Here is a 14,350-nt window from a genome sequence, read left to right as displayed (position 1 = left end):
TTTCGATTTAATAATCTAGGAATAACCCAGTGCCTGGTATATTTCCCATAATCTTTGAATTCGTTTCTGTTGCTTCCCTATTTTTGTGCTCTTGGTATTTGTCACCTTGTTCACAGGGACAAATGTCTGTAATCTCCCTTTTAAGGTGCAATGAAAAAACACCTCTCAGAGTAACAGCCAATTGTGCTACGGCATGCTCCCTTCTTTATGTGTGCAAGTGTTTCTTTCGGTCGCTACAGTGCACGTGGGACAGGCACAGCACGGAGCGCAGTGCCCGCAGTGAAGGCCTTCAGCTTGTTACATAGCTAAGCAACAGACATGTCAACTCCTTATCATGTCTAAAATTGCCAGGTAACAACTTGCAACACCGGACGATGCGTCCTTGGATCACGTGTTCTGTCGTCTGCATGCACGGCTATGCTGCTAGGGTGCTTCCTGTGTCCTCATAGGCTCACGCACAGCCCAGATAATCCCCAATACATGCCTGGAGAGTCCCACTGAGCCACCTTTTTGACTGTGCAACTAACCCTGTACCTGTTCAGCCAGGGCAACCACACTCAATGGCAAGTGCAGGCTCTTTGTCATTGCCGCAACTCATCACCAGTTAAGGAAGTGAACCAGAACACAGCCTGTATGTGTGACTTCATTTCTTTTAAGTTCATCTTTATGCTGTAACAACTCTCTCTGTCCTCACTCTTACACCAACCACCATACAACTTGCCTTGCATTCTCTTCTAGTGTTCTCTGTTCACATTCCACACCCATAAGATTCCCTCTGCTGACATTCCTAACACTGTAAGGAGTCCCCCTTTCTTCTAGAGGACTTTAATCCCATGGCCACTTTCTGTATTCTAATATTACTCAACTAGAGTTGTATTGCCAAGTGGGAATGATTCAGTTAGTCCCCCTCTAGTACTCTTTATGAGCATAGGTTGATCCTCCTCGGATTGACGACGCATTGGCCCTATTGGGCATGAAGATTTGTTTGCTCTCCTGGCCAGAAAGACCATTTGTCTGTCCCGGGCTTGAAGATGCGCTGGCACTCCTGGGCTTGAAGACAAAGATAGGCCCTTCCAGGGGCCAGAAACTGATGATGTGATGCATCGGCAGGGCCAGAAACCGAAGAGAGGCCCACTCAGCTTGGTGTTGAGAGTTAAACCACGGTCAAGTGTGTTTACCCAGGGTACTGCACCCATCCTCATCTTTCCAATACCCCTCTCTACTTTTGATGGGCTAGGTATTAGGTTAAGATGTACAACAAGGCACCAGCTAGCATAATACCTAATGGACACAGGCTTTCGTCCACACCATTTACCTTATTTTCAGGGTCCACCTTCTGCACTTCTTCCTTCCTCCACCTTCCTTTTCTTCCTCAGTACCTTTCCAAAAATGTTCCTCCATCGGTGGCCCTCTTCCTACACCGATTTTGTCTGTACCTTTTAAACTGTTCTCCAAGTAATTTCTTCCTTTCTCTTGTGTCTCACCTTCCATCTCTGCTTTTCCCCCTTGCTAGTTTTCCCCTTTTCACGCTGCTCTCCCCTTTCCCTTCCTTTGACGCATCTTCACCTTCCTCTCCCATCCACCTCAAGTCTTACTCTCCTTCAACTCCCTTCGCCTTCTTTCTTCCTCTTTTACTCCGCTCTTTACTGCAACGCTTGTTTCCAAACTCCCATACCAGGCCTTCTACCAAAGCCTCCCTGTATAGTCCTGCCCCTTTTTATACTGGAAAAGGAAAGGTGTTAATTAATGTGCCCAACTCCTTGTGTGTACGTGACAAAGTGATTGGCTCTTCTGAGTAACTCGCCATCTTCAGATCTAGGGATTCGTATCAGTTATAAATTATCAGCTGCCAACTTGAAGTCAAGCAGCGCTGTCATGGTAGCTGCCTGACCCCACCATGGTGCCTCCTGCAGGCAGCTGCACAATAACTCTGCCAACCTTGAACCTCCTCATATGCCAACTTCATTGCATACCCAAGCTCAAGTAGGTCTTTTCCACAGTCCATCCTGCAGACTGTGTATTCAAATGTACTTTTAGTGGGATCAAAGACGATACTCACAAATCTTTTGACCTTCTAATGCAGAGTTGTTCATTCTTCAAAACTCTACCAGGTCTTGAATTACAGACTGGTACCTGGCAAAGGATAAAGTGGATAGGGTAGACGCCTTGGGAATACCTTATATACTGGCTATTATCTTTCTGAAAGTACAGGCCCCTCCAGGGTCTCGTAGCTCCATTCCCATATGTCCACCTAGAAACATGGTCACAGTTCTCTCCTTTTTTTATGCTGTCACTCAGTTCATTGTTGTACTCAATATGTAATTCTTTTCATTGGCAGTTTCATATTTTAAGTCATTTATATTCCATGAAAGTATTTATATTGTTAAAGAAGGCCTTATTTTCATTTATTTTATAACTTGAGTTATCAGTTCATGGTTCTAACATATTTATCATATTCAAGATTTATTATAACCCTTTAATTGGACCAAAGTGTGAAATATCTTAGCCGTTGGCATAATTATGGATCTATGTGTTGAAATTGAACCTGAAGTAGTTGCATTTTTTCCAAATGTTTTGTACCAATTTTTTTAAATGTCAGATTTTGGGGTAGGTCGCTGCCACTGCACTTGGGGATGGTGGACTCACATGGGAGACAGATGCCGAAGGCCGGGGACATCACCTCCAGCCGTCTTTGAGTTTTGGCTGGGCTACATTACAGCTTTTTCCTTCGTGGAGGTTTAGACATACTGCCGGGGCTCCCTGGTGGGGGAAAGCTGTAACATAGGCCAGCCAGAGCTCCAAGTTGGTTGCAGGTAAAGTGCCCGGCCTTGGGCGGCTGTCTCCCATGTGGGTTGACCATCCCGCAGCCCAGCAGCAGTTCCAGGAAGCCCCAGAAGGGTGCCGCTCCCTCAGGGTAGGTGACCCTGTCAGGGCTCCCTGGGACAGCCGCTGCACTTGGACATGGTCACTCCACATGGGAGACAGCTGCCCAAGGCCAGGAACAAACTATCCTGGAGTTCTGGCTGGCCTGACTTAAAGCTTCTCCCTCTGGGAAAGGTCGGGGAACCTGCCGGGGCTCCCTGGGAGTCCTGCTGCACTTGGGGATGGTGGACACACATGGTAGTCATCCAAGGTCGGGGACATCACCCCAGACCATCCTGGAGCTCTGGCTAGGCAGCATTACAGAATTTCTCCTCAGGGAACTGATGGAGACCCTGCTGGTGCTCCTTGGGACTGCCGTTGGACTTGGGGGATGGTCAACACTTTTTCACCCAGGTAGGTACACCCACACGAGGTACTGTTTTCATCCAGACACCTTTGGGAAGGTAGGCCATGTGTTGGCGGTATGTTTCAGTAGTTTCCAGGTTGGAAATGTCTGAAAATTGTGTTTATTTTCCCTAAAGTTCAGACTTTGCCGGGCTTTTGAGTAATAAGTTCTAGGGCAATTGGCACAAGTCAGACCTCTGTGGGTTCCTACGGGAGTCTGCTCTCCTGAAACACTTGGGTTACCAGTGGTTTAGCCTTTTCCATTTGCACCCAGGTAGTTGCACCGACACATGAGGTACAGTTTTCGTCAGGACATGTGTGTGTATGTAGGATGGTAGGACATTTGTTGTTTTCTCTTGGTTTAACATTTTCATACATTTGCTATTGCACTTTGTTACACAACCCTTTAATTTCCCAAATGTGAACTACATGTAGTTGCCGATTTAAGCACTGTATGCTTTTGTAACCTGCTCATGTCACCTACCCTTCAAAAGGGCTGCCTGTGCTCTTTCAAAAATGGTATGCTGGCCATTCCTCACATTTATTTTCCTTATTTACACATGCTAAGTATGTCTGTTTAGGCCGTCAGCATAACATTCCTGTGTACTATGGCTCCGTTTTTGGCTTATGGTACATGCGATTTCCTAACTGGAAAAGTCAGGGGAATGTAGCGGGGCACTGCTTTTCTCAATATTCATAGAAGCCATTACCTTACAGGTCCAACCATGTCCAGCACATACCTTTTTTAAATGTCATTTTTCAAATCTTTCCCCAAACTATGGGCATTTTCCCTACATAGATGTTGCCTCTCCTGCGCAAATCACTTTTCCTAAACATGGAATTTTGTCTACTTTTCAGAAATGTATGCCTTGGTCTTCCCTTTCAGCTTTCCTACCATCCTCTTCCATTCCGTCCACGCATGGACTATGGGGGGAGGGGGGAGGAGGGGTAAACTCGCATAGCTCTCACAAAATTGATGGTAACCTTATTTTTTTGGTTTTCACTCAACCTGTTCTTGAAAGCCTGGAAAATGGCAAATTCAGCACAGCAAATCATTTGTTCCTAGCTCTTACAAGGAAACACCCACAGGCTTCTTTGTACATTATTTTATTGGCATTGTCTGAAAAAACACGAAATGTGCTCCGTTTTCGGTTATTTTCTCTCACCCCCATACAGCAAACTAGGATTCCTAGGTGGCGTTATGATCACCTACATGTGGGAAGAAAGGGGGCCAAATTTGAGCGAGATATCACATGTATATAAAGCAGTACAAGGGATTGAATGGCGACATACCGAAACCACCAAAAAAGGGCTTGGCGCGCAGGGGGGTGGGAGGCATTGGCAGTTAAGGGGTTAGAAACAAATAACACATTAGCTTAAAGAAATAGACAATTGGGTAATTAAGTGTTTTTATTATGACAAGTGCTTACACTGTAAAGCAACAAATAATACATATACATGTGTAAACCAAAGATCAAATTGGTGGAGCCATATGAAGTGAACCTGTTTTACCTGGGGGATTGGAAGGAAAAAGAAGCCGAATAGTGAAACATTTATGGAAAAACAGTTCTCATAACTGCACATGAGTCGTTGCAAGAATTGGATAAAAGAAAAAGTAAACTTTATTATTGCGAATGTTCACAATCTTTTGTCACAATATTTCCTGTAAGGGCTCAACAGATATCACGACTTAACACCTTCAGCAGGGGCACGATGATACACAGTGCCAGAGGTTTGTAACGCAATTATCGATCTATAAATTATTTGCTTTTCATAATGGTGCTGTAATGTGAACAAGTAAAGTAAACTATAGACAACTAAATGTCTCAGAACATTTCCAAGTTAAAAATGTCACTCGAAATATGGATTTATAGGACAGTGAGCTAAAATAACATGAAAAGCAACTCACACTGCCTAAAATTAAAAATGTAATTAGAGTGGAAGGAACTCAGAAACGCTTGACACTTTTCTCAAGCGCACCTGGCACTTTTTGAATCTGTTATACTCTTTGCACTTTAATCAGGCATTTCCAATAGTTACGATTTGCCTTGAAGTAATATGGTTCTGCTTTGACTTTATGACGCATTTGCACACAGCACTTTTATATGGATGTATAATGGATTTATATGTACAAGGCAGTTTTGTCAGTATTTAATATCAGGCATTCCAAGCGGAGTGGCCGAGCACAAATGTACAAACAGAATTTGGCCTGTAGATGTTCTGCCCTAGTTCCATAAAAGGCATGATGTACTAGACATTAGCCCTTGACCTGAATGGGCTTGGCCATGGGTAGCCAATGAAGATGGTGCACACATGGAGTAATGCAAGCACAACTAGGTGTGTAAGTGGCTACTCTGGCTGCAGATTTCTGCAGGACCTGAAGGTGCCATAAGAAGTAGCCAGTTTGTGCCAGAAATGGGGCGTTGCAGTGTTCCATGGAGGACATAACAAGTAAGGACACCACAGGGGCACGTAACTGAGAAAGGAGTAAACAAAGAACCTTACTATGGGGTTTTCAGTTGAAGATGGCCCCTTTGACATACTGGACTTAGCTTTTCTGTCTGCGGAATCTCAGATGACATATTTACCCGTAAAGATGACCAAAAAGAGGGGGTCCAAAAGGCAGTAGAGGAAAGAGGGCCCACCACCAACACCACATTTTTTTCCCTTGAACCAGCTATTACACATCCATGCACCCACAGCTTCGAGACAGGACCTAAATCTGGTTGCTGCCTTGACAAGAGAGATCTAAACGGAACAGGATCTATGTGATCTGTTAAGAATAACAGTGGAAGCCGTGATAGCAGATAAGCTTGGTAAGAGGTTACATGTACATGTTAAACAAAACCTGGAAGATGGAGGAAACCTGAGGGAATCCACATCTCAAGGCAGACGGTACAGAGTGAAAAGGGGGGGATGGAAATTGACTGTTCGGTTAGAGAGAAGCAAAGAAAACCAGGAAAGTACGGCACCAGAAAGGCCGGCCCAGACGAGCAAGGCGGCATGGTCAACGGTATCAAAGGCGGCAGATAAGTCAATTAATAAGCACCGACGCTGCCAGAGTTGTGCAGCCAAGCCGCATCATCAACGTTGGAGACCAGCACCCCCACTGTGCCACATCCTGGACGAAAAATGGATTGAGAAGTGTGGAAGAAAGATTACTCAAGAAAGGGCAGATGAAGGTTCAAAAAGCTTCATAAGAAGATTCCAAAAGGGCCCCCGTGACCACCCCACCGTGAGGAGCGCGCTCCTCCCCGGCCATCCGAAAAAGGAGCAATAAGCAGCGTTACAAGACCCCAGGGCAGCAAAGGGGACGACCCGTGAAGCGAGCGGTCCCCAAGAAAACTCCAACTGCAGCGTTTGGGGGCAGAGTTAGTGGACCTGAGACCGCCAGCAGTGATGCCTGTGTGGGGACTGGCAGTCGAACCAGAGGAGATCAGCGAACCCACGCGGGTGGTGCAGAAGACGCAGGGTGCCCATTCAGCCAAGGCAACATAGGCGAGACTGGGGAGTGTGAGCGGACCACTGCGGATCCACTGGCAGTACAGCAGAGCCGGCGCAGCCCGGACACCCGGCTACAAATGAGAGGGAGCGGGTAGTATTCCCCTGAAATCCTGCGCCTGCCTCTGCCCCATACAGCAAGCCCCACTCCACGCAGCGCAGGGCCTCCACGAACCACCCGGCGCAGGGCCCCCATGAGCTGTGATGCGCCCCTGCTGGCGCAGGGTAAGTAGGCATAATTAAGGGAGTTGGCAGCCATGAAGCAGGCACACGCAATACGCTCCCCTCCCAAACAACGGACATGGAGGTTTATGAAAGCATCTGCCCCAGCGCACCATAACCTACACTTGGAAGGGGACCCCCCTATGGCAGGAGACCCGCAGCATACCCAGACCCCGGCAAAGGCCCATGCCCATACCATTCAGCAACATCAGAGGCAAACTGCAGTAATAGAAGGGTGACAGCACTAAGTCTCCTGCAGCATCCCCCCGCTAACAGCTAGGGAAGGAACCCAGGGGCGAGGGGTGGGGACGGCACGTGCCCCCAACCCTCAGCATTTGACTCTGCAGGAGAGCGCGGCTTCGCTCCACCACCCACCATTATGAAAACTAACCCTGCCATGCAAGATTAACCGAGAAGGAACCTCCATGGGTTCCAGAGCATACTTAGAGGCTCAGGAGTGGTGGGAGCACGGGGGCCCCCCGGGAAGAAATTCAAGAAGCTCCTGGACTCCAGGCCAGTGTGACACTGCGACCATAACCACTTTCACCTTTGAGCGTATTAGCCCCACAGCCCCCAGGGGGGCAACCAACCTAGGCTCTAAAGGGGAGCTAGACCCCCACTGCGTACAGGCGGGAGAGAAAAGCATCCCCTTCCTACAGAACAACTGGCCAATACCCCTTCTGGTCAAGAAGAACCTCAGAGGCCTGGGAAGAAGCCCCCTACAGTAAGGTGCAGGCAGGCACTCACCATCAGCAGGGAATGTTGCGCAACAAGGCCAAGGAGGCCAAAAAAGGCCCCTCAAGGGCCAAGATCTCAAGAAAACAGAAGGGACCCTCCAAAGCTATGGAGAAATGAGGGGAAGCCCCGGAGGAAGAGGATCCATCGGTGACAGAGAGGTAGCAGTTGGAGGAACCCCTGACGCTACCACAGGGGCAAGAGGTCACGAGCAAGGGGCTGCAACAGTGCTTTAAGGCATTCAGTGACCAAATGACTGCTACCCTTCAGACACAATTAAGCCTAATACGCACAGAACTTGCACAATCCCTGCAGGAAATCAAAGACGACAGTTGAATTGATACAAATGAAACGCAATTCAAGAACTCACTTAAAACACCCGGAAGATAGATGTATTAGCGAAGCAGCAGGCGGTAGCGACACAACCTGGAGCTCCAAGCCAAGGACTTGGAGAACCGCTCGGGAAGGTCCAACATCAGGGTGAAGGGGCTGCCAGAGAGCGTGAGCGATGCCGACCTCAGGGAAACAATGCAGCACGTGTTCAAAGATTTGCTGGGCATGGCTGGGGGAGAAATTCTCAGATAGAAGGTCCACAGCGAGAAGAACCCGGGGCCAGGCCAAGAGAAGTGGCGATGGCTTTACAGCGATACAACCAAAACAAATGGATCCTCCAAGCGGCGAGGAAAGCAACCCTGATAAAAGTGAACAACGCCGTCAGAACTTTTCCAGGACCTGGCCAAATCCATACTAACAATGAGGAGGCAAGGGGCGTGGCCTGGAGCCGATGGCGAGCGGAGGCTGATTCGCCGAGCTCCGGCTGAGATGCCGTTTCCGAATCTTTTTTCTCCGGCTTAAGTGGGACAGCAGCCCGCTGAGAAGTATGCAGTGGTGCGTGAGGCGATCCCGCACAAAACCTGCTCGAGAGGTCGGATTCTCCGGCCCCCTGGACGGCAGCGCAGGTCTTGGAACGCGCTCCCTCCCCCTGCCGCGCCTGGATCCAAGATGGCGCCCCACACAGCTTAGCGGGGCCTCCGCGCGGAGTACCCCGCCAGCACATTCGGCTGGGAACACTGAGGAGGAGTACCGCAGCGGAGCTGGCCTCCTTGCAATATCCGACTGTGGTCGGCACCAGACCCTCGCCCTTCTCCCCCCTCACCACGCCGGACGGCTCCGGTCGACACTACGTGCCGGAGTCTAGCACAGCGAGAGCCGCTGTATCCCCGGAGCTCCACCGCGGCACAAAACACATCCCAGAGACGGCGGTGAGGGTCTCCATGCAACTTCCTCCCCTCCGCTGGCGACCTACCAAAATAAGCACGGCACACAGGACGGGATCACGCGGAGGCATCACCGGCCTCTGCCCCCCGGGCCCACATCCATCTACAACGAGGCCGCCGCCAGGAGGCGGACCCGGAGGAGCAGCAGCTGCTGGGTCGCTGTGATACGCCACCTTACCCAAAGGATCGGATTCCGGCTCAGAAACCGGGGACGAGCCCTGGGAAACGAGGTGCGTCAAGCCACGGAACAACTGTGAGTGCGGCCCCTGTTGCTCTCCCCAACCACAGCCTGCATTATCTCCGCGGCTGGGCCACCCAATTGGACTCACACACCAAGAGGTGACAACTCCTGCCCTAAGCGCTCCAACACTATCACCCCCGAGTACAGGGGCAGCGACATAGGCGCCAAGGTAGCGGATAACGCATCTGAACGCACAGTGGAATACATTACTCCAGAGCGCTGCGCCCCGGACAGCTCCTAACCACTGACAATAATCTTTCAGGGCACAGCCCACTCTAGAACTCCATTCCAGGCCACATAAGCAAGTGGCCCTGACTCCTACCCCACCAGTTTCAGGGCTCCAGGGCAACCGCTATTGCGCCTCTAACATGGCCGCTAAAAACAAAACCAGAGCTGCCACCATGGACTCCTTTGTCTCAGCCCGGGCAAAGACTCCCACCCAAGCCAGGGCTGGCTCCACCGAAATCATTCGCTCGCACGAGGCGGAGCCCAATGATAATCACTCCCAGATAATGGACGCTATTGCCTCATTAAAGACTCATATAGACTCCAAGATAGATGAGTTCAAAATAGACATACAACTTATTCGCCAGGATGCCCGCAACTTAACGGAGAGGGTGACTGCCATGGAGAAATCTACAGAGGAAAAGTCCGGGGCCACAGTGGCCCTACAATCCGAAGTCTCGAACCTGAAAAGGAAGGTCGCATTCCTAGAAGAAAGGGCAGAGGAAGCCGAAGGTCGGGCTAGATGGGGGAACATCAGGATCCTGGGTATCCCGGAGGGGAATGAAGGCCTGAATACTACGTCCTATGTTGAAACCCTGCTGCTACAGGAGATTGGGGCCGGCAAGAAGACCCAGGGATTTGCGGTGGAGAGGGCCCACAGGTCCCTCCAGAAACGACCTCCCCCCGGCTCACATCCACGGCCAATAATAGCCAAGATACTAAATTTCCAAGACAGAGAAACTATATTGAGATACTCCAGGGAAACAGGCCCTATCGTACAGGGCGACTCTAAGATTTCCATATACCCTGACTATACCCAGAAAGTGCAGAGGGAGAGGAACTCGTTTGTTCCGATTAAAGCAAGGCTTCGCCAACTGAACCTTAAATACAGGTTGCTGTACCCGTCCCGCCTGAAAGTCATCCACAAAGGGCGAGCAATATTTCTCGAAAACCCGGAAGCAGCCAATATGTGGCTAGAGGACAATAACCTTGCCGACGGTGGGGATAACCCAGGAGAGGAAGACTGAACCCCGGGGGAGGAAAACTGGACCCCAGGGACCCTCCGCACCACCCACACATGAAGCATAAACAGCCGGACCCAAGAAGGTAATCCAATTAACAGTATATCGTATGGAAACGACCCTCATTCGGCCTCGCCGCCCACAGCAGCCCCACCCCCAGCGGAAGATCCAACCGGGCTAGTTCGATCTTTTTTGCCCGACCCAACTCACGCCCGATTCCCGGATGGGTTTAGACGGCGCGGGAGCGCCTGAGCACCGCGACAGAGTTGTAGTCGCTGGGCGCACCAGTTTGAGTTATGTTATTAGTTTAGTTAGTTTCGTAGTCTTCGTCCCATTGATGCTTGAAAATATCGAGATGGTCACAAGATATGCTCCAGGAATTGACGAATCAGTGGTCCATCGCCTACAGCCTACCAACCACGCTTTGATGCCGCGCCAGGCCACCGTAATTGTCCCTCACGCCAAACCCAGAACACTGAACCAATGGCATCACAACTCAATGTGATGACATGGAACGTAAGGGGAATGGGCTCGTACCTCAGGAGGAACCGCATACAGTCTTATCTGAGGAGGAAGAAAGTCTCGATTGCGATGTTACAGGAGACGCACCTCACCGAGGACGCTCTGTCCAAATTGGCAGACCGATGGGAAGGGACAGTGAGGGGATCCCCATACTCCAAATACGCGAGGGGTGTGCTAATATGGATAAACCCGAATGTGCCTTTCCAGTTACACGGATGTGAATCTGATAAGGACGGAAGATACGTAATAATGTGGGGAACTATAGAACAGACCCCGATCTGCTTGGCTAACACATACTTCCCACAACATGGAATCCCGTCTTACCTCAGTACACTGAGTCCCAAGCTGGCACATCACCGAGGCCGAACCTTCATATGGGGAGGAGATTTTAATTGTGTCATGGATACAACTATGGACAGATCACTCCCTCCCCCCCAATCAAGCAATCCCGCAACCCGTACCATGGCGGAGACACTGGACCAACTCAATCTAGTGGACATCTGGAGGATACAACACCCAGCTGACAGGATCTACTCGCATTACTCAGCCCCACACAGCGTCTACACAAGAATAGATTATTTGTTCATTGATCGGGACCAGGTCCCGCTGGCGATAGCCACAGAGTACCTGGGGAGATCTATCTCCGATCACTCTTCGTTAACCATGCAATGGCGGCAGAGGGGACCCAGACCCCCGATCCCCATGTGGAGAATGCCTTCCGCGACATTAGAGGACTCACAGTTCAGAGAGGACCTTGCCGAGAGACTAGAGGAGTACGTCGAAATCAACAAAGGATCCGTGTCCACTTGGAGCACACTGTGGGAAGCCATGAAGGTGGTTACCAGAGGAGAAATCATATCAAGAGCTGGTGGCACCCGCAGGCAACTAAAGACGTCACTTGAGGCCCAAGAATCAGAGATCACTCGTCTAGAGTCCACTCCTGACGCCTCCCCAGAGGTCGAAACGAAACTGAAAGCAGCCCGAGAAAAATGTCAGCTCTCCTGGGACAGGCTGGAAAAATTCGACTTTGCCACGTACATCGCTCGATCCCACAGGGAATCAGACAAACCAGGTAGGCTGTTGGCCTGGCTGTGCAGAAGAGAGCACCCTAAACACCTACCAACGGAAATAATAGACACGGAAGGTGCATCCCACAGGACACAGATGGGGATCAACAAAGCATTTGCTGAGTTCTACTCAAAACTATACGCTCATGAAGCCCAGATCCCCACCACAGAAATATTAGATACCCTGGAAGAGATTGGCCTACCCCAAATATCCAGCGAACAGAGAACTGAACTGGACATGGAAATCACTCTCGACGATGTAAGATGGGCCATCAGGTCGCTCGCTACCTCCAAGACCCCTGGCAGCGACGGACTCACACCGGAATTTTATAAAGCATACGAGCCCATCCTCACCCCCATCCTACACGAAGTCTACCAAGAAGCTTACGCAAACGGGATCCTCCCCAACACCATGAGAGAAACTATAATCATCCCCATGCTCAAGCCCCACAAACCGCCCACTGATTGCGACTCATATCGACCCCTGGCCATGCTCAACTACGATAGCAAGATCCTCACCTCAATACTGGCCAGCAGACTTGCTAGAGTGGTAGGGTCTATAATTCACAAAGATCAGAACGGATTCGTTCCAGGGCGCAACACCACAGCTAATTTGAGGAGGCTTCAACACATCATGGCCGAAACTCACGATTCTGAGGAAGACCTAGCGATATTGTCGCTTGACGCCATTAAGGCCTTCGACTCCATCTACTGGGAGTGGCTGGTGGAGGCCTTGCAGGCTTTTGGCTTCGGAAATGGCTTCATCAGATGGGTCCAGGTTCTCTACAACTCCCCAGTGGCCAGGGTCAAGACAGGCGGAATAGTCTCAGAACCTTGGGAAATACAGAGGGGCACGAGACAAGGATGCCCACTTTCGCCCATGCTGTACATATTGGGACTGGAACCGATTGCCATATACTTCCGTCAACAGCTCTTCGACGCCGGCATCAAGGTGGGCAACGTTTATAACATAATATCATTGTACGCAGATGACGTTCTCCTGTATTTAAAAGACCCCGAGATCAATGCACCGACAACACTGGAGGTACTCGACAACTACGCAAGATACTCTGGAATCCAATTTAGCAGACACAAATCCTCGGCATTCCCCCTGGCCAGATTGAGAGACGTTTTAGCAGAAGACCTCCCAAGTATAGGGATAAAATGGCAACCCGAGAAGTTCAGGTACTTGGGGATTGAAGTCAGCCACACCCCACAGCTCACACATGAGCACAACACAGAAGTCGCTGTCACCAACCTCTGGCGATCTATAAAATTCTGGTCCAAACTCCCACTGGCAATGGTGGGGAGAGCGGCGATTGTCAAGATGATAATCCTACCCCGCTTCTTGTATTTCTTTGTGAACATTTGCCACTACGTACGGCCTCCCTTCTTCAAGAAATTGGAGGCCATCATTAAGGACTTTTTGTGGGGACCCCACAGGCACAAACTGTCACTAGCTACACTAACCCTGCCGCATAAAGAAGGTGGAATAAAACTTCCAGATCTCCAGCTCTATTACCTGGCTGCCCAGCTCAGTCACATCACGAGGTGGCTGTCAGACGAACCTTCAGCTGACCTGGGGCTACTGAAGCAACCTCACACCAACTTAATTCCCAAGGAAACCCTATGGAACCCCCTTTGCCGCTCCCCGGAAACCCCTTTAGTTGTGGAGCTTGGCAGACAGATATGGGCCAGGACTTGCTACATTAGGAAGGTGCAACACCCGTACTCTCCAGACCATCCCATGATGGCAGATGTGTGCAAAACGGAGGCAGACCTTACCATAGCAAGGAGGTGGGAGGAAGCTGCAATATATACATGGGGAGACGTGTTTGAAGATGGAGTGTTCAGGGACTTTGAATCGATACAAGATATCGAAGGACTACCCAAAGGCCAGTTCCTCTGGTACCATAGGCTCGAACAAACCGCCAAGAAGCAGTGGCACTCCTGGCCAGAGGAACCTACCTCTGACCCTCTACTACAGGAAATGTATGACCTCTCCGATGGTTGGAGACCGGTCTCCAGGTTGTACAACAAGCTCATCGATAAACCTAACCCTAAGGGAGCGGCGCTGAGGGCAAAATGGGAAGCGGACCTCGTAGCCCCACTCACTGATAAAGAATGGGAAAGAGCATTAATATTCCCCAAGAAAGTGTCAAGAAACTCCAGATTTGGCCAAATACAGCTGAATGTCCTTTACCGAACCTACATGACTCCCCACAGAGTTGCCTCGTTCAACGCGAAGGTCCCACCGGTGTGCCCATGGTG

Source organism: Ambystoma mexicanum, chromosome 3p (assembly GCF_040938575.1).
Source record: "Ambystoma mexicanum isolate Mex_15411 chromosome 3p, UKY_AmexF1_1, whole genome shotgun sequence".
Lineage (NCBI taxonomy): Eukaryota > Metazoa > Chordata > Amphibia > Caudata > Ambystomatidae > Ambystoma > Ambystoma mexicanum.
This window is presented reverse-complemented; position numbering follows the sequence as displayed.